Source organism: Ursus maritimus, unplaced genomic scaffold (genome assembly GCF_017311325.1).
Source record: "Ursus maritimus isolate PB19 unplaced genomic scaffold, ASM1731132v1 scaffold_12, whole genome shotgun sequence".
Lineage (NCBI taxonomy): Eukaryota > Metazoa > Chordata > Mammalia > Carnivora > Ursidae > Ursus > Ursus maritimus.
In genome coordinates, this window is record NW_024423564.1 from 55,222,537 (window position 1) to 55,244,920 (window position 22,384).

At 36.4% G+C, this 22,384-nt stretch overlaps 1 protein-coding gene across 1 annotated transcript in view; it reads right to left on the reverse strand.

Annotated features, from left to right (window-relative positions):
- Positions 1 to 413: 413 nt before the first annotated feature.
- LOC103663149 overlaps positions 414 to 22,384 on the reverse strand; it is a 157,173-nt gene continuing 135,202 nt past the window's right edge. The window contains exons 3-4 of the transcript XR_005834154.1: positions 1,949 to 2,019; positions 414 to 1,303 (exon numbers count right to left, since the gene is read on the reverse strand). The gene's annotated coding sequence lies outside the window, so the exon portion shown is untranslated. The remainder of the gene's footprint in view (positions 1,304 to 1,948; positions 2,020 to 22,384) is intronic.

The following is a 22,384-nucleotide window of genomic DNA, read 5'->3' on the forward strand; positions in this document are numbered from 1 at the left end:
CTAGCATGAGGCCAGTTATCTATAATTTCATGCGGCTCCCCTGTGAATTACAAGGTTTACGTTCATTAGCCTAACTTTTCCATGATTTGACTCCAGCTTCTTTTTAGCATTATCTCACACCTCCCCATATCACAGGCTATCTGTAGCTCTGCCAACTGCTGACAGCTTTCCTAACATGTCATGTGTCTGCCCTTGTTCTTGTAGCTTTCTCTGCTGGAATGACTTTCACATCTCATTTTTCTACAAGGTAATCTCGTCCACATTTTAAAATACTCAGATAAACCTTACCTCCTCTATGAAGATTTTTCTTGCCCCACTCCCAGAAAGAACTGAATACTTTGTTTAGGCCCCCAAATGTGATGTACAGACCTGAAAATCCAGTGGATGACTATTACGAACATTTATTTTCTTGCTATAAGCATCTAAATGGCTGGATGGGAGTTGTCTTATTTGTCTTTGTATCATCAGTACCAGCACATAGTACATGGGCAACAAAATCTGATGAAGAAATGAAGCCCATCTTTTGAAATTATGAACTCTGCTACAGAGATGTGTAGCTTTGATGAATGAGGGCATAGAAACTACAAGTTGTAAATGATCTCTTTGCCTTTGATATGGTAAGAAACAAATCAGTCTCTCTGTTCGGATCATTAAACTTGGACCATTTCATTTGGAGCTTTGGAGAAGCCGTTTCTGCTGAATACTGCCTTCTATTTTTTAGAGCAGTGAGTGGCTTCAGACGTTGGTTTGCAGTTGGGGCATTAATACAGATGCTGACATGTCAGTATACCCAAGAGCAAAGCTTTTTTGGGTGGAAAGATTACCAAAGATTTTCATTTCAGTCCAACCCAGAGGTTCGGAGATGATATAAACAGCATGCTGTTTTATCCATCCGTGATTGCCCAGGGAAGTGTGCTGTATTTTATGGGCAACCTGGTGGCAGGAGATATATTGTCCAGTGGTTTTTCTACCTGCTGTTTGATTTATGATTGAAGGTCAGCTATATTATGGCTCACCTGCCAATGCTAACTACCTTTTATAAAATTATGGTCCTTCTGAATGGATGAATGCCTCTTAGTTCACACTTTCCATCAGGGTTTTGCAGGTAACAGTTACTGATGCCCAGTTGGTTCTTGGCAATAGCATTAAACTTCAAGCCATAGACGATGAGGACCCTTGGACCTTCTGATGTGTGGCTCAGGCCTTAAAACTTTACAGGGAATACAAATGGTGATGCTAAATCAGGTTGATCTTTCTCCTTCTCTCCTTAAACTTCTTTCCTCTCTAGTGTCATGTTCCGCTGCTGTAAAGAAGTTAAGGGTCTGTCAAACTGGTATTTATTCTCTGCTGAGTCAGGAACTCACTTTATAGCTGCATATTTTTTTATTCCCTTTCCATCTAGGAGCAGTGATTTTGGGCTCCAGTTAGGTGATGAATTTTGTTGAGAAATCCTTATAGGATGAGGGTACATCCACATAATATTCTGAAGTACCCAGTTGGCTATTACTCAGAAAATGAGGTATATAGGTTTTCAGCCTGACACCTCTTACATTCCTACAATTCTTGACCTCTTATAAGATGTTCCCACTTACAGTCTCAAGGTGGTGCAGTAGAATGTTGAGAGAATATATTCCCAAGCTAGATAGAACTGTTCAAGTCCTGCTGATATCATTATGGGATTGGCTGTGTTCCCCGGCGATAATGGTGACAAAGTGTCATAGCCAGCATGTAGTAACCATCCAGTAAATATTATTTTATAGTTTTTATTAGTATTTTTAGCTAGTGACTTTATCAATGCCTACCTTCTCTTGTGATCATTAATAATAACATATTAACCTCAGTGTATGTCTCTGCTTCAACTTTATAACAAGTTATGAGTTCTCTAAAGATGATCTCATCCACAGTTCTCCACATATATTTATATGGGGATTTTAGCAAAAATAATTACCTTTTAGTATAATCTTAGTATTTTTTCCAGAAGTACAAACGTCCTAGAAATGGTTTCTCCAGCCATGTTATCTGAAAAAAATACGTCATTTTAGTAATTTCCTACTAAGAAGATTTTGTACTGAGCCCAGGGCATAGCAGGAGAGATTAAAGTATGAGTCAGGTACAGCAAGACCTGTAGCAAGGCTGTGCTTCGGCTCCTTTGATTACACGCTGTTTGCATTTGGGTCGATTAACCTAACTCAGCTTTAGTTTCTTTCCTTTCTAATTTCCTTTTTTTTTTTTTTTTTTTTTTTTTTTTTTTGGTAAAACGAGTAACAATGTGCAGATCTGGACAACAAAATTCAAAGAAATTTTATGACAATGGATTAAGAAATGAACACAGATAAAACACTTAGGATAGTGTCTGGCCCATACTTAGCACTTATAAATGCAAGCTCCCATCCCAATAGCAGACTTGACCTGAAAATGTCCAAAATCTAGTACCTACAGAGACAGACCAAATAGGAACAAAAAACCTTTTTAGCAACAAGTAGGGATTTATAGTAAGTACTTACTATTTTCTACTGTAATTTCAAAGAACTTCTGTTCACCAAACAGTGTTATTGGGAAATACCGTTTGGAAGATGTCCAGGAAACTGCATGCATCATACAATATGTGACCTCTTTGGAACATTTTTTTGTTCCTAGCCTCCCTAATAGTGACACCCAGGGGGAAAGTGAGGCAGCACAGCTCAGCACAGCAGACGTCTGATCTTCCTGGCCACTGCTGACCGAGAAAGAAAAAACTAATCTGTGATAATTGACAGAAGATCTTTCCAAGGCATATTGAAAAAAAAAAAAAAAAAAAGGTTGTCTGGTTGAGGCTCTTTGACATAAGCAAATTGTAACATTGAGAATGAGTAGTTCCCGATTTTTAATCTACTGAGACTAATGAATGAGTCCCTTGAGTACAGGAGGATCTCTTCTTTGGCTTTACATAGCACAACGCAAGGCTCAAAGTCTCAAAAAATTGCTGTTGAATTAACAGATAAAGTTTGAAGATATTCAACAAAATCTGCATTTATAATTTGCCTTGCATAAGATAGGAACCCAAGAAATGGTTAATTAATTAGTTAATGGGGTTATAGTAGGACGGTAGGTAACTCTTAAGCCCCAGTGACTCAGGCATAATTGTGATTTTTCTTCAACATCTCAAAGCATTTCAAATAGCCTTTACTTTTCCTAATGAATGATTTTGAGATTTTTCCAAATACTTACTAGCCAAAAACAGTCAGCATATTTTCTACAACTTGGCCAGAATTATAATGTGTAGAGAGAAGGCCAGGCTAATTTTTAAATGGAGTGGGAAAGGTTCCCTGTGGAGGATTGGGTTGCCCTAAGAATTCTTAACTCTGAGTGATTGGTCTAAAAAATGTTTGAAGGTGAAAAATACTACTCATATTTTTTGGTTCTCAAGTTACTAACCACAGAAATATGCCTAATTCTCTCCTGCTTATAAACTAGTAAGAAAGGTTTTCTTATCTGAAATAGATCAACAGTATATTGACTCATTACTGGTCTCCTTTTTAGCTCTCCATTATATTGAAGATTGGCGCTTCATAATACAGACCTTAGGCCATCTTTAAGACATAATATTCTTTCAGCTATTAGAAATGGCCATGAATCTTTGAGTTATTCTCTTTAAGCATCTGTGGAAACAGGGACTATTACATCTCAAAGTGAAGTTCACTTTTTACCAAGCATCACCTATCTGTCTCATCAGTAGTTTGAAAAAGATTAAAGGAATACAGCATAGAACTACAATATGGCCCATCCCACGGGCACTAACTCCCAAAGAAGCATATTTTCTTTCAGTTACAATCACTGTAATCACAAAGCCATCTGGGTCTAATTGATTTCCATACAATAGACAGGAATGCTTTCTAAGAGATTATTCTATTACTAAACGAAGACTGCTGAAACCTTGGATTGGTTTGTTATTTTGATATATATTCTTGATTCGATCGGATTTATCCACCGCTATTAAGATAGTCCTATGGGCTAATTTTTTTAATGCTAAGAATGTATTCATGCTGCATGATAAAGGCCCTATATATTTTAACAGTTAACTGTTTCATCACTGCAGAATCTAGAGCTGCACTGTCCAATATGGTAGCCACTACCCAAATGAGGCTATTCAAATTTAAAATTTAGTAAAAACTAAACAAAGTTAGAAATTCAGTTTCTCAGTCACAGTAGTCTTGTTTCAAGTGCTGTAGAGCTGCATATGGCTACCGTATTGGGCAACATATGTATTGAACATTCCCAACATTGCTGAATGTTCTGGACAGCACTGATCTAGAGCGACCAACAAAGATACCGCATTTACAGCAGACTTAATTAACGTCTGCAGGGTAAGCCACACGGTGTTGCACTTATCTCCATTAGCCCTGTAAATCAGAAAGAAATGTGTTTATCCTGGATGGCATGGAGTCCTCCATCGTCAATTACTAGATTTGAGCTTCAGGATTCTAAAACTCCATGTCCATTTTTTTTGTGTTTTTTTTTTTTGTCTGCTGCTCTTCTACTATTTTTCCAATTAACTCTTTGTTTCTCACATATTTTTTTTTCACCTATTTCTTTAGAATGGCGGCACACTGTCTGGCAAGGGGTAAGGAGAGAAAGGAAAAAGGATTAGAGGGTATACTGATGTCTAAGCAATAAAACCCTGGCGTTCTGGGTTTAGACATTCTCACATTGTAAGAAGTTCTAAAGTTTCACTTTAGAAAAAGAAGGAGCCTTTAAAAGGTTGATTTCTGCTTTTTCTGGCAAACCTTAACTTCCTGGTTCAAAGAAAAGACACGTATAAATGAGGCCCACAAGGCTTCTTTGACATCAAATCACTCTTACAGCACAACATTTTGATGAGTTAAGTGTAAATGAACCAGAAACATATGGATTAAATTTCCCCCATGATAGTAAGAGGTTAGAAAAATGGAGGGGGAAACGTGCCTGGGAAAATGCATTTGGGGGCTTGCTGGACCCTCAGTGCTTAAAACTAAGAGTGTACCGTTTTGCTGGAAGCAAAATGTAACGTGGAAGCAGTCACCTCAACTCTGTTCCTCGTGCAGAGCTTCCAGGGGAAATTGGAAAAGACATTTGGGTTTCCCTTATAGTTGATAAGACTATAATCTAGGTTGAGAGAGAGCTGTGGCCGTATCTGGCACAACAGTGAATAAAAGGGTGTGTGTGTGTGTGTGTGTGTGTGTGTGTGTGTGTGTGTGTAGGGGTGCTCCCTTCCCTGTGCCAGTGAGCAGAGTCAGCTGATTAGGTGGGGCGGCCCCGGCCCTTCCAGCTCTCTTAGAAGAAACATTTTGTGAAAGGCGGACCTTGCATTCGAATATACCAAGAGAATCTAATCTGCCTTTTCGGGAGCCACTGAAATATCAGAAATGGAGGAAGATACATGATCAGATCACTGTGGCAGCCAGCCCTGTGCAGGGTGGACGCAGAGGAAGAAAGATGAACGTGAAGGAGAACAAGTCAGGGAGAATAGGGGAGAGATGACGAGTTCAAGAAATCAAGGGAAAATATAAGTATTTATGAAAAAGATGTTAGGGCTTGGTGATCCATTTGATATGGAAGATGAAATGAGGTAATTAGGTAGGAGTTAAATAATTTGTCCAAAGTCATATAACTTTTTTCACACCCAGATCTTTTCTTACCCCAAAGTTTACAACAAACACAAAGCAGGCAACCAAGGGTATCCATTCATTCAATCACTGATAAGTATTTATTGAGAACATTCCCTGTGTAAGACATTGTGTTAGATGCCTGAGATAATAGTGCTAAGTTTGGAGATAATTATTGCTGTAGCAGGGAAATTAGCTCACTAGTATCTTATGATATTGTCCTCTAAGATCATTCCTGGAGGCAGACCAGATAATCAAAGAAACGTAAATCATTCATACTCCAGCTAGATTCCTCCGGAACAGTTGCTGTTGTACTTTGGTGTTAAAAGTTTTTGAAATATGTTTGAGTTAAGGGAGAGCTGCCTGCTTTCTCTAAATCAGTTTATCTGTCTGTAGCCAGCCGTTGGCCAATCTCACTTGGCAGACAGCAGTATGCTGCATTAGAGGAAATTGCTACTGTTAATACTTATGGGCCTTTATAAATCACTACCTCCACGCAGGGTTTTAGACTAAGATGCACCAAATTAGGCCATTTCCCCAAAGAAACAAATCATTCCTCCAAAAAGACAATACATCCCCTTTTATTATCAATGGAAGTGATAGCCTTTATGTCCATGGCTAGCCTTGGTCAAGAAAAAAATGCATCTTTGTGTTTCTTTCACTTCAAGACTGTATGGTTCAATGAGTTCCCACTTGATGAATTCTTGTTTAACAGGAGGGATGAAAGAGGGAAATGGTAGGATCTCTTCCCAGAATTTATTGCACTCACAGCAAAAAAGTGGTAGAGCTGATTTAGCTGAGGTTTACCCACCTCCTAATCCATGTTCTTTCCACACCACCACCAGTTACAGAGTTGAGGGTGAGTAGATCTAAAGTACCAAGTTAATCATCTTTCCTCCAAATTGTCTCTACCAAGAGATGCCACAGAGAGAAAGCGTGGGGAGAAGACACACTGCAGACCAAGGAGCAAAGAAACCAAAATTTGTCACCTCCCCTGAAAGCTACAGACCCCTACACTTCACTATAGTGTTTCTAATACAGGTTAACCGTAGATGTAAAAGACGTAATGGTCTCCAAATACACAGTATATTGACTGAGAAATACATGGTGATGTGGGGATACGTGTGTTCTTGACTGGGACTTACCATATTTGCTGTGCTTTGTGAAAGCTTATTACTTTCCTGTTGTCAACTATCAATTGCTGAGTTCAGTTATGCTAAGTTCATGTTTACCTATACGCCTTCCATGAGAAGAATAAACTTTGTTTGCACACACACAAAAGGAATGCTAGTGAGCCCTAAGTATTTATTTATTTTAATGAAGATTTGATATGTTTCCTCTCTTCTAAAACTTCCAAGGGCCATCCGATGTTTTCAGAAGAAAAATTCAAGCCCCTTAGCATGGCATGGCTCCTCATGAATGGCCTATATAATAGAGAGAAAATAGATCCTTGTGGTTAAGAGAAAGATCTGGAAATAGCATGAGTTTGAGCCTGGGCTCTGCCAGTTACCTGCTGTGTAAACTTGGCCAAGTCACTTTCTCCATCTCAGGTTCCTCATCTTGATAATGAAAGAACTAATAATACTACCACCTAAGGTGGTTTTGTTTGAAGATTAAATTATTATATTTAAGATCTTGAAACAGTGCCTGACATATAGTTAATACTCAGTAAGTATCGACTATTACTCTTTTTTCTCCTATATTAACTCCAAGCTGTTTTACCTAGTATTCTGGTCTAAGCTCAAACCGATCGAGTTAATGCTAGTCATTTCTAGAAATCACCATTTCTTTTTGAAACATGTGAATTATTTTTAAACTCAGGAAAAGTATTGACTTTTTTTTTCAAGGAAAGACTTTGATTAAATCTTCATGTCTGTAATAGAAATGCTCTTGTATTTTTGGAACTTTGTATCTTTTCTATACTTTTAACCTTCTTTTGGAATATAATCGGTTTTTCTAATACTGATCTTTGCTCCACTACTATCATATCTATCATAACATTGCTGCTGCTACCATTTCTTGGGAGCTAACTATGTCAGGCACTGTATCAAGTGCTTTGTAGGCATTGTCTACTGTAAGCCTTGTATATGTAAAAAGAGAACCTTAAGAGTATTTATTCATTCATTCAACTCATATTTATTCAGGGCTTTCTTTTTTCTTCTTTTAATGGTTTAAGTGGGTTTTTTTTTTTTCAAATTTTTATTTAAATTTTAGTTAGTTAGCATACAGTGTAATATTGGTTTTAGGAGTAGAATTTCACGATTCATCCTTACCTACAACACCCAGTGCTCATCATTATAAATACCCTCCTTAATACTCATCAATCGTTTAACCCACCCCCTACCCCTCCCTCCATCAACCCTCAGTTTGTTCTCTATATTTAAGAGTCTCTCACAGTTTGCTTCCTTCTCTTTTTTTTCTTCCCCTATGTTCGTCTGTTTTGTTTCTTAAATTCCACATGAGTAAAATCATATGGTATTTGTCTTTCTCTGACTTATTTTGCTTAGCATAATATACTCCAGCTCCATCCACATCATTGCAAATGGCAAGATTTCATGTTAAAGTTCTAGGCACTGAGAATGCAGTATTTAGTTTAAAAAATAAAATAAAATCCTGCCTTCATGGAGCCTCCATTCTGGTGGTAACTTCTGATGCCTCATTTTAAGAAAGTATCTTTTTCCTATACAGTTCAAAGTGAGCAACCAGACCCAAAGTAATTGGATTCTAAATCTCACGCAGAGCCCCCTTTTACGGGTGCCATTGAGAGTTTTTGGTTTTCCTCCAGTTTCTATTTCTTCCTTTTCCCTTCCTAACATCCTCCATTTCCTGTTTGGAGGTCCTTGGAATTCTAAGGAAGTTAATTCTATTTGAGCTCTAGTGACTGAGATCTAGTCTAAGGGAAACAATCCATGCTTTCGACTCTGCGGACTGCAGAGATCGGTTCAGGGCTGGGGAGGTGATCTAAGCTGGTCAATCAGAGTGAATCCTCATATCTTTCTTTTACATGCTGGGATAAAATTACTCTTTATGTAGACAGCATACAGGAAGCCTGCAACTGCTTTAGCCATTTTTGCCTCCATGAGGGAACCCAGGGTGAGAAAGAAATCAACTCATCAAGGAAATCAGAGCCAAGAGAATTTTAGAGAAAAGATTGGAGTCTCATTGAACCATGAGCCTCTAGCTCAAACGATGCCTGACTCTGTCCTATTTCACAATCCGTAAGATTCACAAAGCAAGGGATTCTCTTTATTTTTTAACCAATTTGATTTTGGTCATACGTGTTTTTCTTGTTTTGTTTGCTTTGTAACTGAAAGCATCTTAAATGATAGACAAAGCAAAAGTCAGTGCCAGTTCTTCTCCCTACCCATCCTCATCACTTTCATCTCCCCAACATCTTTACTTCTTTTACTCTTCCTTTTTATCTTCTCTTTCCTACTTCCCTGCTACTTCACCCTCCCAAAATTCATATGGCTCCTATCAACACTACTGGTAGAAATATTAACAGACATAATAATGAACTCCTGAAATATTTATTTCATAGAAAAATATGTTAGGACTGGAAGGGATTTTGAGAGATAATGTGTTCCAGCCCCTTCCTTCAGGCAGATAAGCTATTATTATTCTCAGGAGGCAAATGAAGTCCAGAAATACTGACTTGCTCAAGCTAGTTAATCTCAGACTGGGGAATACACCCCAAGTCAAAGGATCAGAGAATCCCAGCACTCAGTAGCTATAAGGATTTTAGAGATCGTCTGAATCCAACTCGTTTATTTTGTTACTGGGGAAACTGAGTATTGGTGAGTGTTAGTGACATGCCCAAGGTCACCTTGCTAATCTGTGGCAGACCTAGGACAACACTTAAACTTTCTGAATTTCTCTCTAGTGCTATTTCCGCTAAGTTAAACTGCTTCTCCCTTTTTGATTTAGTTTTTAAAGTGTTAGCTAATTATTGAAATTAATATGCCAATACTTGAGGTTCAATTCTCATTCAAAATGTCTTGTTAAATCCTCTATATTGCCTTGATCTCTGTGGGAGATTCATTACACTGGACTCCAGGACTCCGAAACAACTTGAACCATAAATCCAGAACTACTTTCTTCCTCTTTGTTGAAATCAGTCGCTTTACACATAATATATCCCTAACTAATTTTTAATACAATTTTCTTCCTCTCAGTGTTAACCCTCTAGCATTCATGGTGTGGGGGGGGAGGGATTAGACACTAAAGCTTGCTTCTCCACCACTGCACTTAGGTGGGGCAGTCTGGTTATAAAAGTACTTCTCTCTCAACAACTACTTGGATGAGATTGTTTCTGAATTTTAAACTAAAAGAAACTGAGGCAGGATTTCAACATCGATAATGACAGGAAATTTCCCATGCTGCTCGTCCAAACAAGTATTATTTTTCAGCCCAAGGAACTAGGGCTGGTGCCACCAACTTGAATACCACTTGAAGTGTTTACATTTTTTTTTTTTTATTCAAACTTAACAGCTCTTCTCTCCACTCTTTTCATCTGAAACTAACATAGCCAAAGGTCAAAGACTTACCCAGCCTTCCTCCTAAATCCACAGTTCTCAATACTCTGGTCAGGGGGGGAGGAGGAATCCTTCCCTCACTAGCCTTCCTAAATGTTTTTCACACTTGACAGTGTTTCCTAAGGAAACAAGTTTTAATAGCTACAATTTGATCAGCCGGTGTTTTTATATTTAAAACAACGCCAAACTCTCAGTTGGATAAAACAAAGTTTTTTGTTTGTTTTTGTTTTTTGTTTTTGATTCTTCCCCCACTCCCATCCCCCCACCCATTATTCATGATGCTTGTGTGACAGGGTCAGCCAGAGATTCCCCTTTGCGTCTTTGTTGTACTTATTCACTACCCAGGCTAAATGGGAAACTTAATATTGCAGAATATTACAGAAAGGAGAGAGAGTTCTAGAAGGTTTAACATTTGCAAATAGACACTCTAGTCCCAAAGTGATACATATATTACCTGTGTTCAAAATCATTGCTCAAAGAAATGGCCACATCTAATTACTAGCAGAGCTAGAAAAAAAGAAAAAAAGAGACCCAGTATTTGTGCAGAGTCCTACAGACTCTCACAACAACATTTAAATTACATTATCTCTTGAAAAAGTGAGTTAACTGAGGAAGGAAGAGGAGGAAGAAGTTGAGAAGGACAAAGAGGAAGGGCATGAGGGCTACTGAATTTTAATAATTTATTTATGGGGCTTAAATGTTGGTGTTTTCTCTATCTTGCTACTAGAATACAGACTTAGTTTTTTCACTGGGAGAGGGAGAGGGGCTGGGAACACACAGACTAAGTTCCAAACAGCATTAAGTAGCTAGTAAGGATCCTTATGACATGGGTCTTGCCTGTCTCTTTTTTTCTATTCTTTGCTACACTCCATCCAAATAAAAATTCTTGAGTTCTTTCCTCTTTATTACTATTCCATATTTTTCAATAACAGTTTTATTTAACAAGCTTAGGTAATATTTTTTACATCAACTGAATGATTATATTAAAATCAGCCCACAAGGGGCAACTGGTTAGCTCAGTCACTTAAGCCTCTGCCTTCAGCTAAGGTCATGATGTTGGGGTCCTGGGATTAAGCCCTGAGTGGTGAGCGTCTTGAGTGTTGGGCTCCTTGCTCAGTGGAGAGTATGCTTCTCCCTCTCTCTTTCTTTCAAATAAATAAACAAAATTTAAAAAATAAAATCAGCCCACAAGTTCTACAAGTGAAGTTGTCCTTTCTAATCTAATGCTTTCTTGTTTCATAAAGCTACAACTAGTAAAACACTTTAGACCTTCCTAGATTATTTTTAATCTATCAAACATACTGGTTTTTAGAATATTATTTTGAAGTAAAATGGGCCCAAGGTTTATGGATAAAATCTGATACTTTTCCATTGTCAGTAAAGGTGACAATTTAAAAAAAAAAAAACAAAACAAAACGTTTTCTGGCACTTTTTTGCCCTAATGTAGACCTTTTAATCTTTGGATATCTGTTAAAAATTAAAAACAGCTGTGCAAATCATAGCCTTAGAGACAAATGATCTTATGCCAGTGAGTTCTGTTCTTTAGGTTGTACTTGGTTTTCTTGTCTATGGATTACTGTTGGTGTCCAACTTCTCTGGTAGAATTATTACTTTTATTTTACCTGAACTGTAATACTGAAAATTTATTCCTGAGTTCAATTCTTAGTTTTAAAAGCTAGAAGCCGTTTGATATAGAGTCATGGATTGGAAGCAAACTTGTCACTGACCTCTGTCAAGGTCTCATTCATACAGAGACCACCTCTCTAGGATGAGAGAGAAGTAAATAATCAGCCTCTTTAAAATTCTGGTAGTAACAGAGAACTTAGTACATCAAGCTTCTAGTCCATTCTTTTTAGGAGAGAATAGGGTAGGGGCAGATTGGGGTGGATCGTAGTGTTGGAATGGGTTGAAATGTCATAATACTTATATTTAAACAAATCCATGTTTATGTGCCTCCGTGCGTTAATCTTATTCCTATTCTTTTTGTGGATATAGAACAAGTCTAAGGCCCCCTTTTTTATATTAAGTCTTCACATATCTGAAGTTAGCTGCCACAGCTCCTAAGCTTTTTATTTTCTTAAGCTTATGTCAGATGTTCTTCATATGAGATGGATCACAGTTTTTATTGTTCTCCTTTGGACACGGTCATTTGTCACTGTCACTCCTTAGGGCATAGTGCTACATGTGTGAATCTTCTTTTATTGGGATCTCACAAGATATGCTGCATGGTGTTACTCCCCGTCATGTTTGGAGTAAATGCGCCTTAGAGAAGCTGAGGAAATACACCTTAGATAGATTTTTGTGGCCAGTCAGGAAATAATAGACTGTCTCAATTGTTTTAAACGTTGGTGTGAATGTTGCATCATTTTGTGTATAACGACACAAATGGAATATAGATAATAAGAATCATATGTCCAAGTCTCATAAAGATGAGACCATTTTAAAAACAGAATAATAACTCCAGTAGTCAAATGACGTGGCTACGAACTCAACAGGCCCTTCAAAAGCAGGCATCATTCACTCTTATGTTGAGGCTCTCTGGCCCCAGTATAACTTAGCTCCTCTTCTGGGTCTACTCTTCATGACGTATTCCCTTCTCTTCTACCAGAATTAACTAAACAACCGTCTCCTCATAGCTACAGTTCATGTCCCCAAAGGAATCTATTTGGTATATGATATCATCATTCTCTATTGGACAGAGCTTTTGTATCAGTGTATATGACAGGCTATGGTTCAGCCTATCCATTGTCTTTCTTTAGGTTAGATGGCCACCCGTGGGCCAATCAGGCCTGGTCCAGAGAGAGTGGGACATGTGATAATAAATGTGACTTCTTTTTAATAAGGAAATACCTATGGTTGTCTACTTATCAATAGCACCAGGCACTGTGACATGGAGAGCTTTATGGATTCCTTTTTGGGATCAAGGGAAAATGAGAAAAGAACTCAGCTATATAACTCATTGTACGTGAGAATAAGACAACTGTGTTGCTTCCTAACTTGTTAGTCATTCTAACCAGTGTGAGGCTGTATCTCATTGTGCTTTTGATTTGTATTTCCCTAATGCCGAGTGACGCTGAACATTTTTTCTTGCCACACACACATATTGTATGCCACTGTGATTTTGCTCACAGTATCCTCTCTGCCTGAAAAGTCTTCTTTCTGTTTGGCTTCTCCAATTCTTTTTTTTTTTTTTTCTTTTAAGAGAGAGAAGGGTGGGGAGGGGGGGTGAGAGAGAATCTTAAGCAGGTTCCATGCCTAGCGCAGAGCCCAATACAGGGCTTGATCTCATGACTCTAAGATCATGACATGAGCCAAAATCAAGAGTCAGATGCTTAACTGACTGAGCCACCCAGGCACCCTTGCCTTCTCCAAGTCTTAACTATCTTCTAAGACTGAAGATTTAGTTCTGAAATCTTTTCCAACCCTCCAAGAGTTGAATCAGGAATTAAACTATACGGCCAAAATACCTGGACACATCTCAATCATTGCCCTCACCTCTTGCATGTTTATAAATCTGAGACTCTGACATGACTTTGGGATTCTTCAGGGCAAGGACTCCATCTTCATTATTCTTGGGGCCTCAGAGCCCATTTTAGAGTTTAACATAGAATAGGCACTCTAGAAATATTTGTTTAATGTATGGATTAATGAGTAGTCTACAAACAAGACATCCACATTTGGGGGATAAAGCATTTCTCGGTCAAAATCTACCCATTTTTTATTATAATGTCTGTCCTAAACCATTTAACTTACTTGAGGCAGGAGTCAAGACTTGATAGCTAGATTGTATCTAATTCAACTAATCGTAGCTATGCAGGCAGGGCTGCTTTTTGGTTAATGCAAACACTATCTGGCTAAACAATTCCAGTTGATGTTAAAAAAGAACAAAAACCACCTTTACAGCTGTTTTAATGTACCATCAAAGCTGCAGGCTATCCCACGTGTTCTACAGACTGATCTGACCCATCCCTCACACTGCTTTAAGTCCCAACTCCATCCTGCTTTGAATGTCTTCACCAGCCAGGCCAAGTGGCTCTCCACTCCTGAGTTGATTTTAAGATCTATTTTGCCACTCAAATTAACTTATCACGGATAGAATAGACCAAGTAAGAAGATCAGAGATAGCTGTTAAGAGTGTGTTTATTCCAGGTTCTTCACATCAATTATTTCCAATTTTCCCAACAGCACAAGAAAGTAGGTTCACATTAAGTTCCTTTTATAGATAAGAAATACAAGAGGTAGCCAAGTGAAGTAACTTTCTTAGTAATCTACAGATTGTAGCAGTGGTGCTGGGATTTGTACACAAGTGTATCTGACTACAAAGTTCCCATCTTTGCCCATTTCACTGTGTGTATATGGTTTAGTTTTCTCTTATAACTCAGACGTACAGCAGAGGTTTTGGGACCAGGTAATAAAGCTGAGCAGATTATTGAAGGCTACTGGCAGTTTGACGGGTGTGAATGAAAGGAGATAATAAGAATTAGTCTAAGTCAGCCACTATATGCAGGAGACCACATATATTTTAGTGTATATCTTATCTAATGAATCTTTATGAAATTGAACTGTGCTATCTCCCTTTTATAGATAAGGAAAGTATCTTGATTAAAATCAAGCAGATAATATGGTATAAGGAACTTAGATTTGTACCCAAGTTAGTTTGACCCAAATTCCACGTTGTTCATCACTTAGGACCCTCAGTAAACATTCTATATAGGTACCCACGTAGACTGTGGTTGACAAGATGTCAATGAACACAAATGGCAGTGCTACCTCATTTCTCCTCCTCAGAGTCATTCTGCAACACTCCTAATTGTGTTTGGATCTCTCCACCCCTAATTATGCCTTTAGATGATTGATCTTTAGGCCAATAAGTAGTGCTTTTAAAGACAAAATTTAAAAACTATGCAGAGAGGGGCGCCTGGGTGGCGCAGTCGTTAAGTGTCTGCCTTCGGCTCAGGGTGTGATCCCGGCGTTCTGGGATCGAGCCCCATGTCAGGCTCCTCCGCTATGAGCCTGCTTCTTCCTCTCCCACTCCCCCTGCCTGTGTTCCCTCTCTCGCTGGCTGTCTCTGTCTCTGTCAAATAAATAAATAAAATCTTTAAAAAAAAAAACTATGCAGAGAAGTCCCCCAGTATCCACTCACATTTAACTTTGAGATGTAAATATATTTCCATTTTCCTAAGGGCAAAATGATTGAAATGATTGGAAACAATTTCTTTGCTTAAAGAAAACAATAGTTTGTTTCTCTTTTTTATTTTGCTTAATTTTAATTAGCACCATGATCATAATTTCACGTGGATTATTTCATAACATCTTAAATGCTATGGGTTTTTTAAATTATTGAAGTATAATTGATGATGTTATAATAGTTTTAGATATATAACACATTGACTTAACCATTCTACATTACTCAATACACACTGTCACCATGTTATTATAATATTATCAACTATCCCTGTGCTGTACTTTTCATCTCCACAACTTATTTTATAACTGGAAGTTTGTAACTCTTAATCCCTGTCATCTATTTTGCCCATTCCCACTGCTCTCTGGCAACCATCAGTTCTGTGAATTTAAGAATGTTTGCTTTTGGTTTGTTACTTCACTTTGTTTTCATATTCCACACATAAGTGAAATCATATGGTATTTGTCTTTCTCTGATTTATTTCACTTAGCATATATCCTTAAGGTCCATCCATGTTGTCACAAATGGCAAGATCTCATTCTTCTGTACAGCTAATATTTCACTGTGTATGTGTAGGTTATATAACACACACACACACACACACACACACAATGGTTATAGGTATATATCTATTTCTTTATCCATCTATTGACAGACACTTGGATTGCTTCCATATCTTGGCTATTGTAAATAATTCTTTAAAACATAGGGCTGCATATATCTTTTCTAAGTAGTGATTTTTGTTTTGAGTAAATACCCAGGACTTAAATTAGTGGATATTACTGTATTTCTGTTTTTAATTTTTTGAGAAACCTCCATACTATTTTCTATAATTTTCGATTTACATTCCCAACAAAAGTGCGTGAGGGTTCCTTTTTTTTTTTTTTTTTCCTTCCTTACTAATACTTGTTCTTGAGTTTCTTATACTAGACATTCTGACTAGGGTGAGGTGATATCTCATTGTGGTTTGGATTTGCACTTCCTCAATGATGAGTGATGTTGAGCATCTTTTCATGTGTCTGTTGGCCATCTGTATGTCTTCTTTGGAAAAATGTCTATTCATGTCTTCTGCCATTTTAATCGGATTACTTAGGATTTTGTTTTTGGTGTGGAACTTAAAGTTCTTATATTTTATTTTTAACCTTTTATTGGATATATTAGTTGCAAATATCCTCTCCCATTCAGTACAATGCCTTCTGGTTTTGTTAATGATTTCCTTTGCTGGGCAAAAGAATTTTTGATGTAGTCCCAATAATTTGTTTCCCAGGACTGAGGAAACATATCAATAACTGTGTGGCCAAGGCTCATGTCTAAGAGATTACCGCCTACGTTTTCTTTTAGGAGTTTTATGGTGTCAGGTCTTACATACAGGTCTTTAATCCATTTTGAGCTTGTGTGTGTGTGTGTGTGTGTGTGTGTGTGTGTGTGTGTGTCTGATATAAGAAAGTTGTCTGGTTTCATTTGCAAGCAGCTGCCCAGTTTTCCCAACACCATTTGTTGAAAAGACTCTAACTTGCATATTCATGCCTCCTTTATATAGATTAATTGACCATATAGGTTTATTTCTAGGATGTCTATCCTGTTCCATTGATCCTTTGTGTCAGTTTTTGTGCCAGTAGCATACTGTTTTGATTACTATAGCTTTGTAGTGTATCTTCAAATCTGAGAATGTGATACCTCCAGCTTTGTCATTCTTTCTCAAAATTGCTTTGACTATTCAGGGTCATTTGTGGTTCCACACAAATTTTAAAATTTGTTGTGGTTCTGTAAAAATGGTTTTGGTATTTTGATAGGGATTGCATTGAATTTCTAAATGACTTCGGGTGGTTTGGACATTTTAATATTCATTCTTCCAATCCATGAAGATGTACATCTTTCCACTTGTATTGTCTTCAATTTCTTTCACCAATGTCTTCTAGCTTTCAAATTATAGGTCTTTCACTTCCTTGGTTAAATTTATTCCTCAGTATTTTTTTTTTTTTTGGCACAGTTGTAAATGGCATTATTTTTTAAAAATTTTTCTTTCACCTATTTTATTCTTAACATATATAAATGAAACAAATTTCTGTATATTAATTTTCTATCCTGTAATTTTACTGAATTCATTCATTCTAATAGTTTTTTGGTAGAGCCTTTAGGATTTTCTATATATAATATGATGTCATCTGCAAATAGTAGCAGTTTCTTTTCTTTTTGACTGATTCCTGCAGCAAGGCTTTGAGTACTGTTGAGTAAGAGTGGAAAAAGGGAACATCCTTGCTTTGTTCTTGATGTTAGAGGTAAATCTTCAGCTTGTCACCATTGAGCATGATGTTAGGTGTAGTTGTCATATATGGCTTTATTATGTTGAGGTATGTTTCTTTTTTTATTATATTTTTTATTATGTTACCTCTAAATCCACTTTATTAAGAGTTTTTATCATGAATGAATATTGCATTTGTCAAATGCTTTTTATGCTTCTATTGAGATAGTTATATGGTTTTTATCCCTTTTTTTATTGTTAATGTGATGTACCACTAACAATTTGTGAATATTGAACCATCTTTACATCCTTGGAATAAATCCCACTTGATCATGGTGGATTTTTTTAACGTATTGGTAAATTTGGTTTGCTAATATTTTGTTGAGAATTTTTTTCTGAGGTATCTTTGTCTGGTTCTGGCATCAGGATAATACTGGCCTTGTAGAATGAATGTGGAATTTTTTCTTCCATTTTTGGGGAATAGTTTGAGAAGAATAGGGATTAACTCTTCTTTAAATGTTTGACAGAATTAACCTGTGAAGCCATCTGGTCTGGACTTTCGTTTGTTGGGAATTTTTGATTACTGATACAATTATGTTAGTAGTAATCAATCTCTTTATTCTTTCTGATTCAGTTTCTAGGAATTTATTCTAGATTTTTCCAAATTGATGATGTATAATTTGTCCTAATAATCTCTTATAATTCTTTGTATTTCTGTAACATTAGTTATTCCTCATCTCTGACTTGAGTCCTCTAAGAGTCTGCCTAAGGTTTATCAATTCTTTTTATCTTTTGAAAGAACTAGTACTTGGTTTCATTTTTTTTCTAGTCTCTATATCTTAATTTTCTCTCCAATTTTTAATATTTCTCTAATAACTTCGGAATTGGTTTTCTTTTTCTAGTTCATTTAGGTGTAAGTTGGTCTGATTATTTGAGATATTTCTTTTTTCTTGTAATAGGTCTGTATCACTATAAGCTTCCCTCTTAGAACTGCTTTTGTTGGGTCCTATAATCATTTTTTAAAATTTTTCTTTGGTCTCCATATATTCCGATTTCCTCTTTGATTTCTTGGTTGACTTGTTGGTTATTTAGAATATGTCACTTAGCCTCCACATATTTGTTTTTTCTGCTTGCTTGTAATTAATTTTTAGTTTCATACTATTGTGGTTAGAAAGGATGCTTGAATAGGATTTCAGTATTCTTAAATTTATTGAGATTTGTTTTATGGCCTTACATGTGATCTCTCCTGTTACATGTACACTGGTTTTTGATGGAATGTTAGAGATAGATGATAGAGATAGATAATCTGTTAGGACTATCTGGTCTAATGTGTCATCCAAAGTCCCTGTTTCCTTCTCAATTTTCTGTTTGATGGTCCATCCATTGATGTAAGGAGGGTGTTAAAGGCCCTTACTGTATTGCTATCAATTTCTTTTTTTGTTCATATTTGTTTTATGTATTTTGGTGCCCCTATGTTTGGTACATATTTATGATTGTTATATACTCTTGTTTGATTTATTTATTTATCTTTTCTGTGGTATCAGTTATTTTTCCTCCATCTCTGATTTGAGTCCTCTCTTTTTGTTTGAGTCTGGCTAAAGGTTTATCAATTTTGTGTAACGTTTCAAAAACCAGTTCTTGGTTTCATTGATCTTTTGTTTTTGGTCTCTATTTCATTGATTTTTCTCTCCAATCTTTATTATTTCATTCCTTTACTACTTTGGGGTTTGTTGTCCTTTTCATTTAGGTAGTAACTCCCCTTCTTGTCTCTTGCTATACAGTCTTTGTTAATATCTGTATTGCTACCCTGGCTTTTTTTTTTTTTTCCCACTTCCACTTCCATGGACTACCTCTTCCATCCTTTCATTTTCAGTTTCTGTGTCTTCAGGTCCAAAGAGAGTCTTATGTGGGCAGCATATAGATCAGTCTTTTTTTTTTTTTTTTTATCCATTCTCAGTCTTTTGATCGGAGTGTTTAGTCCATTTACTGTTAATTATTGATACATATGTACTTATACCATTTTGTTAATTGTTTTCTGGTTGTTTTTGCTATTTTCTGTTCCTTCCTCTCTTGTGGTTTGACAGCTTTCTTTAAATGGTAGACTTGTCTATTTTTTTTTCTTCAAATTTTTATTTAAATTCTAGTTAACATATAGTGTAATACTGGTTTCAGGAGTTGAATTTAGTGATTCATCACTTACATATAGCACCCTATTGTGGATCTATCATAGGTTTTTGATTTGTGGTTGCCATTGGGTTCATATGTAGCATCTTATGCGTATGGCAGTCTATACTGAATTGGTGATCCCTTGAGTTCAAACATATTCTAAAAGCATTAAATGTTTATTCCCTCATTTTATGTAATCTAATATTTTACATCTTTTTATAGTGTATTTCTTGACTTAGTTTTATAGATTTTAGTACTTTTGTGTTTTAACCTCTATTCTGTAATTGATCTGCTACATTTACTATATGTTTGTTTTCACCACGGAAATTTCTTCCTTTAATAATTTTCTTTTAGTTATGGCGTCTTCTTTCCATTTAAAGAATTCCCTTAAACAAACATTTCTTGTAAGGCTGATTTAATGGTGATGAAGTCCTTTAACTTTAGTTTGCAAAATTCTTTCTCTCTCAATTCTGAACAATAACCTTGCCAGGTAGGGTATTCTTGGTTGTAGGTTTGTTAGTTTTCCCAACACTTTCAATATACTGTGCTACTCCATTCTGGCCTGAAATTTTTCGGCTAAAAAATCAGCTGATAGCTTGATGTGGTGTCACTGCTTGTAACTGTTTCTTTTTGTCTTGCTGCATTTAAAATGCACTCTTTAGCCTAACTTTCTGCCACTTTATTATTAGTCTTGGTGTGGACCTCCTTAGAATCTCGTTTGGGGCTCGCTGTAGTTTCTGGACCTGATGTCTGTTTCTTTTCCTATGTTAGGAAAATATTCAGCTGTTATTTCTTCAAGTAAGTTTTTTGCCCCTCTTCTACTTCTGGGATCCCTGTAATATAAATGTTATCATGCTTGATGTCTCAATCTATTCTCATTTTTTTAGCTTAGTTGCTTTTCACTACCTTCTCTCCCAGATTGCTGGTTCATTCTGCAATCCCTAATCTATGTTTCATTTCAGTTATTGTATTCTTCAGCTCTATCACTGTATTGAAGTTCTGAGTTCATCTACTCTTTATTTGAGAGGGAGAGACAGAGATAACAACAGAGAGCGCAAGCAGGGAGGCTGATGCGGGGCTTGATCCCAGGACCCTGGGATCCTGACCTGAAGGCAGACTCTTGAGTATCTCTAGGACCATTATTTGAACTCTTTATGAGACATATCACTTATCTTTATTTACTTTCCTTGTGATTCATTTACTTTTACTGTGATTTTGTCTTTTTCTTTCATTTGAGACATATTCCTTTCTCTTCATTTCATCTGTTTAGGTAGGGGAGCTTCTCTCCACCCCTCCTACTCTTTTTGATGTGGTCTTCTGTTCTTTGTATTCAGCTTTGTATTTTCAGAGTTAGTTGTATAGATCGAGTGGTTATCTCAGTGTGTCCTTGGGATGAGTAAGTGCAGGATTTTACTATACTGCCATCTTCCTGCTTTCAAGGCTATATTGTATATACTATTTATGTACTCATTTTACCAATGAGAAAACTGAGCCTTTAATAGATATTGCTGCTGGTATACAACTGATCCAGGGGGGTTATTATAGAATAAAACCCCTTAGCCATGTTAATGAAGAAAAAACAGCTGTTAATCAAATAACTTCTTGTTAAATTGACATTTTAAAAATCAGGATAATATCTAGCATGTATAAGAATTTGGACATATGGACCAAGAAAAATGCAATAAATAGAAAATATTCTTTGATACAGCAAAATGAATGGATTATTACAATCCAGGTTAGCAAAACATTTCATTCTAGCTATTGAGATTTCCCAAGTTAGCATGGAAGGTATCTGCCTCTGTAAAAAACAAATGAGATTTTATGTTAATACAAGTTGTAACCTAACAGAAATTTAAGAAATTGTTAAGAAGATATATATGTGAACCTTAGTTGACCTGATGAGACCTTGAAATTTCCTTTTATGAAAGATTATATTTAGAAAAAGTATCTGACATTTAGAAATCAGGAATTGTGTAGTTGATATAAAGAGAATTGTATTAAGTAATTGATTCTGGTAGGAATTTATGAACAATTTGTCAGTGAGCAGAGAATCTTACCAAAGTTACCTAATGAATTGTGATTTTACTTTGGGAGATCAGTAAGAGACTTAAAGAAAATCATTTCAATCATATAGGTATCTATAAGTCCATTTCTCTACCACTAGCTGACAGATGTATAATATTTTCAGGATATTAGGGTAGCCTTCTAATATTGTTAATAACAGAGATAGAGAAGTATCGCATTAGTATTTTTGTTATTTTTAGTAATACCTGTGCAACAGATTTTTACAAATTATGGTCTTAAGTGCAATTTCTTTTTGAGTAGTAACTGGTTTATCACACTGTTTTAATCCAAGTATATTCCCAAACCAGCCATGGAAGATGAGGAAAAAGATGGGATCTAAGGACTCAAAGCCAAGTCGAGAGAAATATCAGAAACTATGGTCCCGAATCAGAGACTTTCTAATTTTAGTTTCAGATTGACAATTGCTGAGACCAGTTTTTCTTTTTTCCCCCAGTTTGAGATATACAATGTTAAGATGTGCAATACTAGCTTTTCTAAAATGTATTTTCTATCTGAAGATTTCACACAGACACTACATACATACTGTATTACAAACTCTGCATAGACAAAG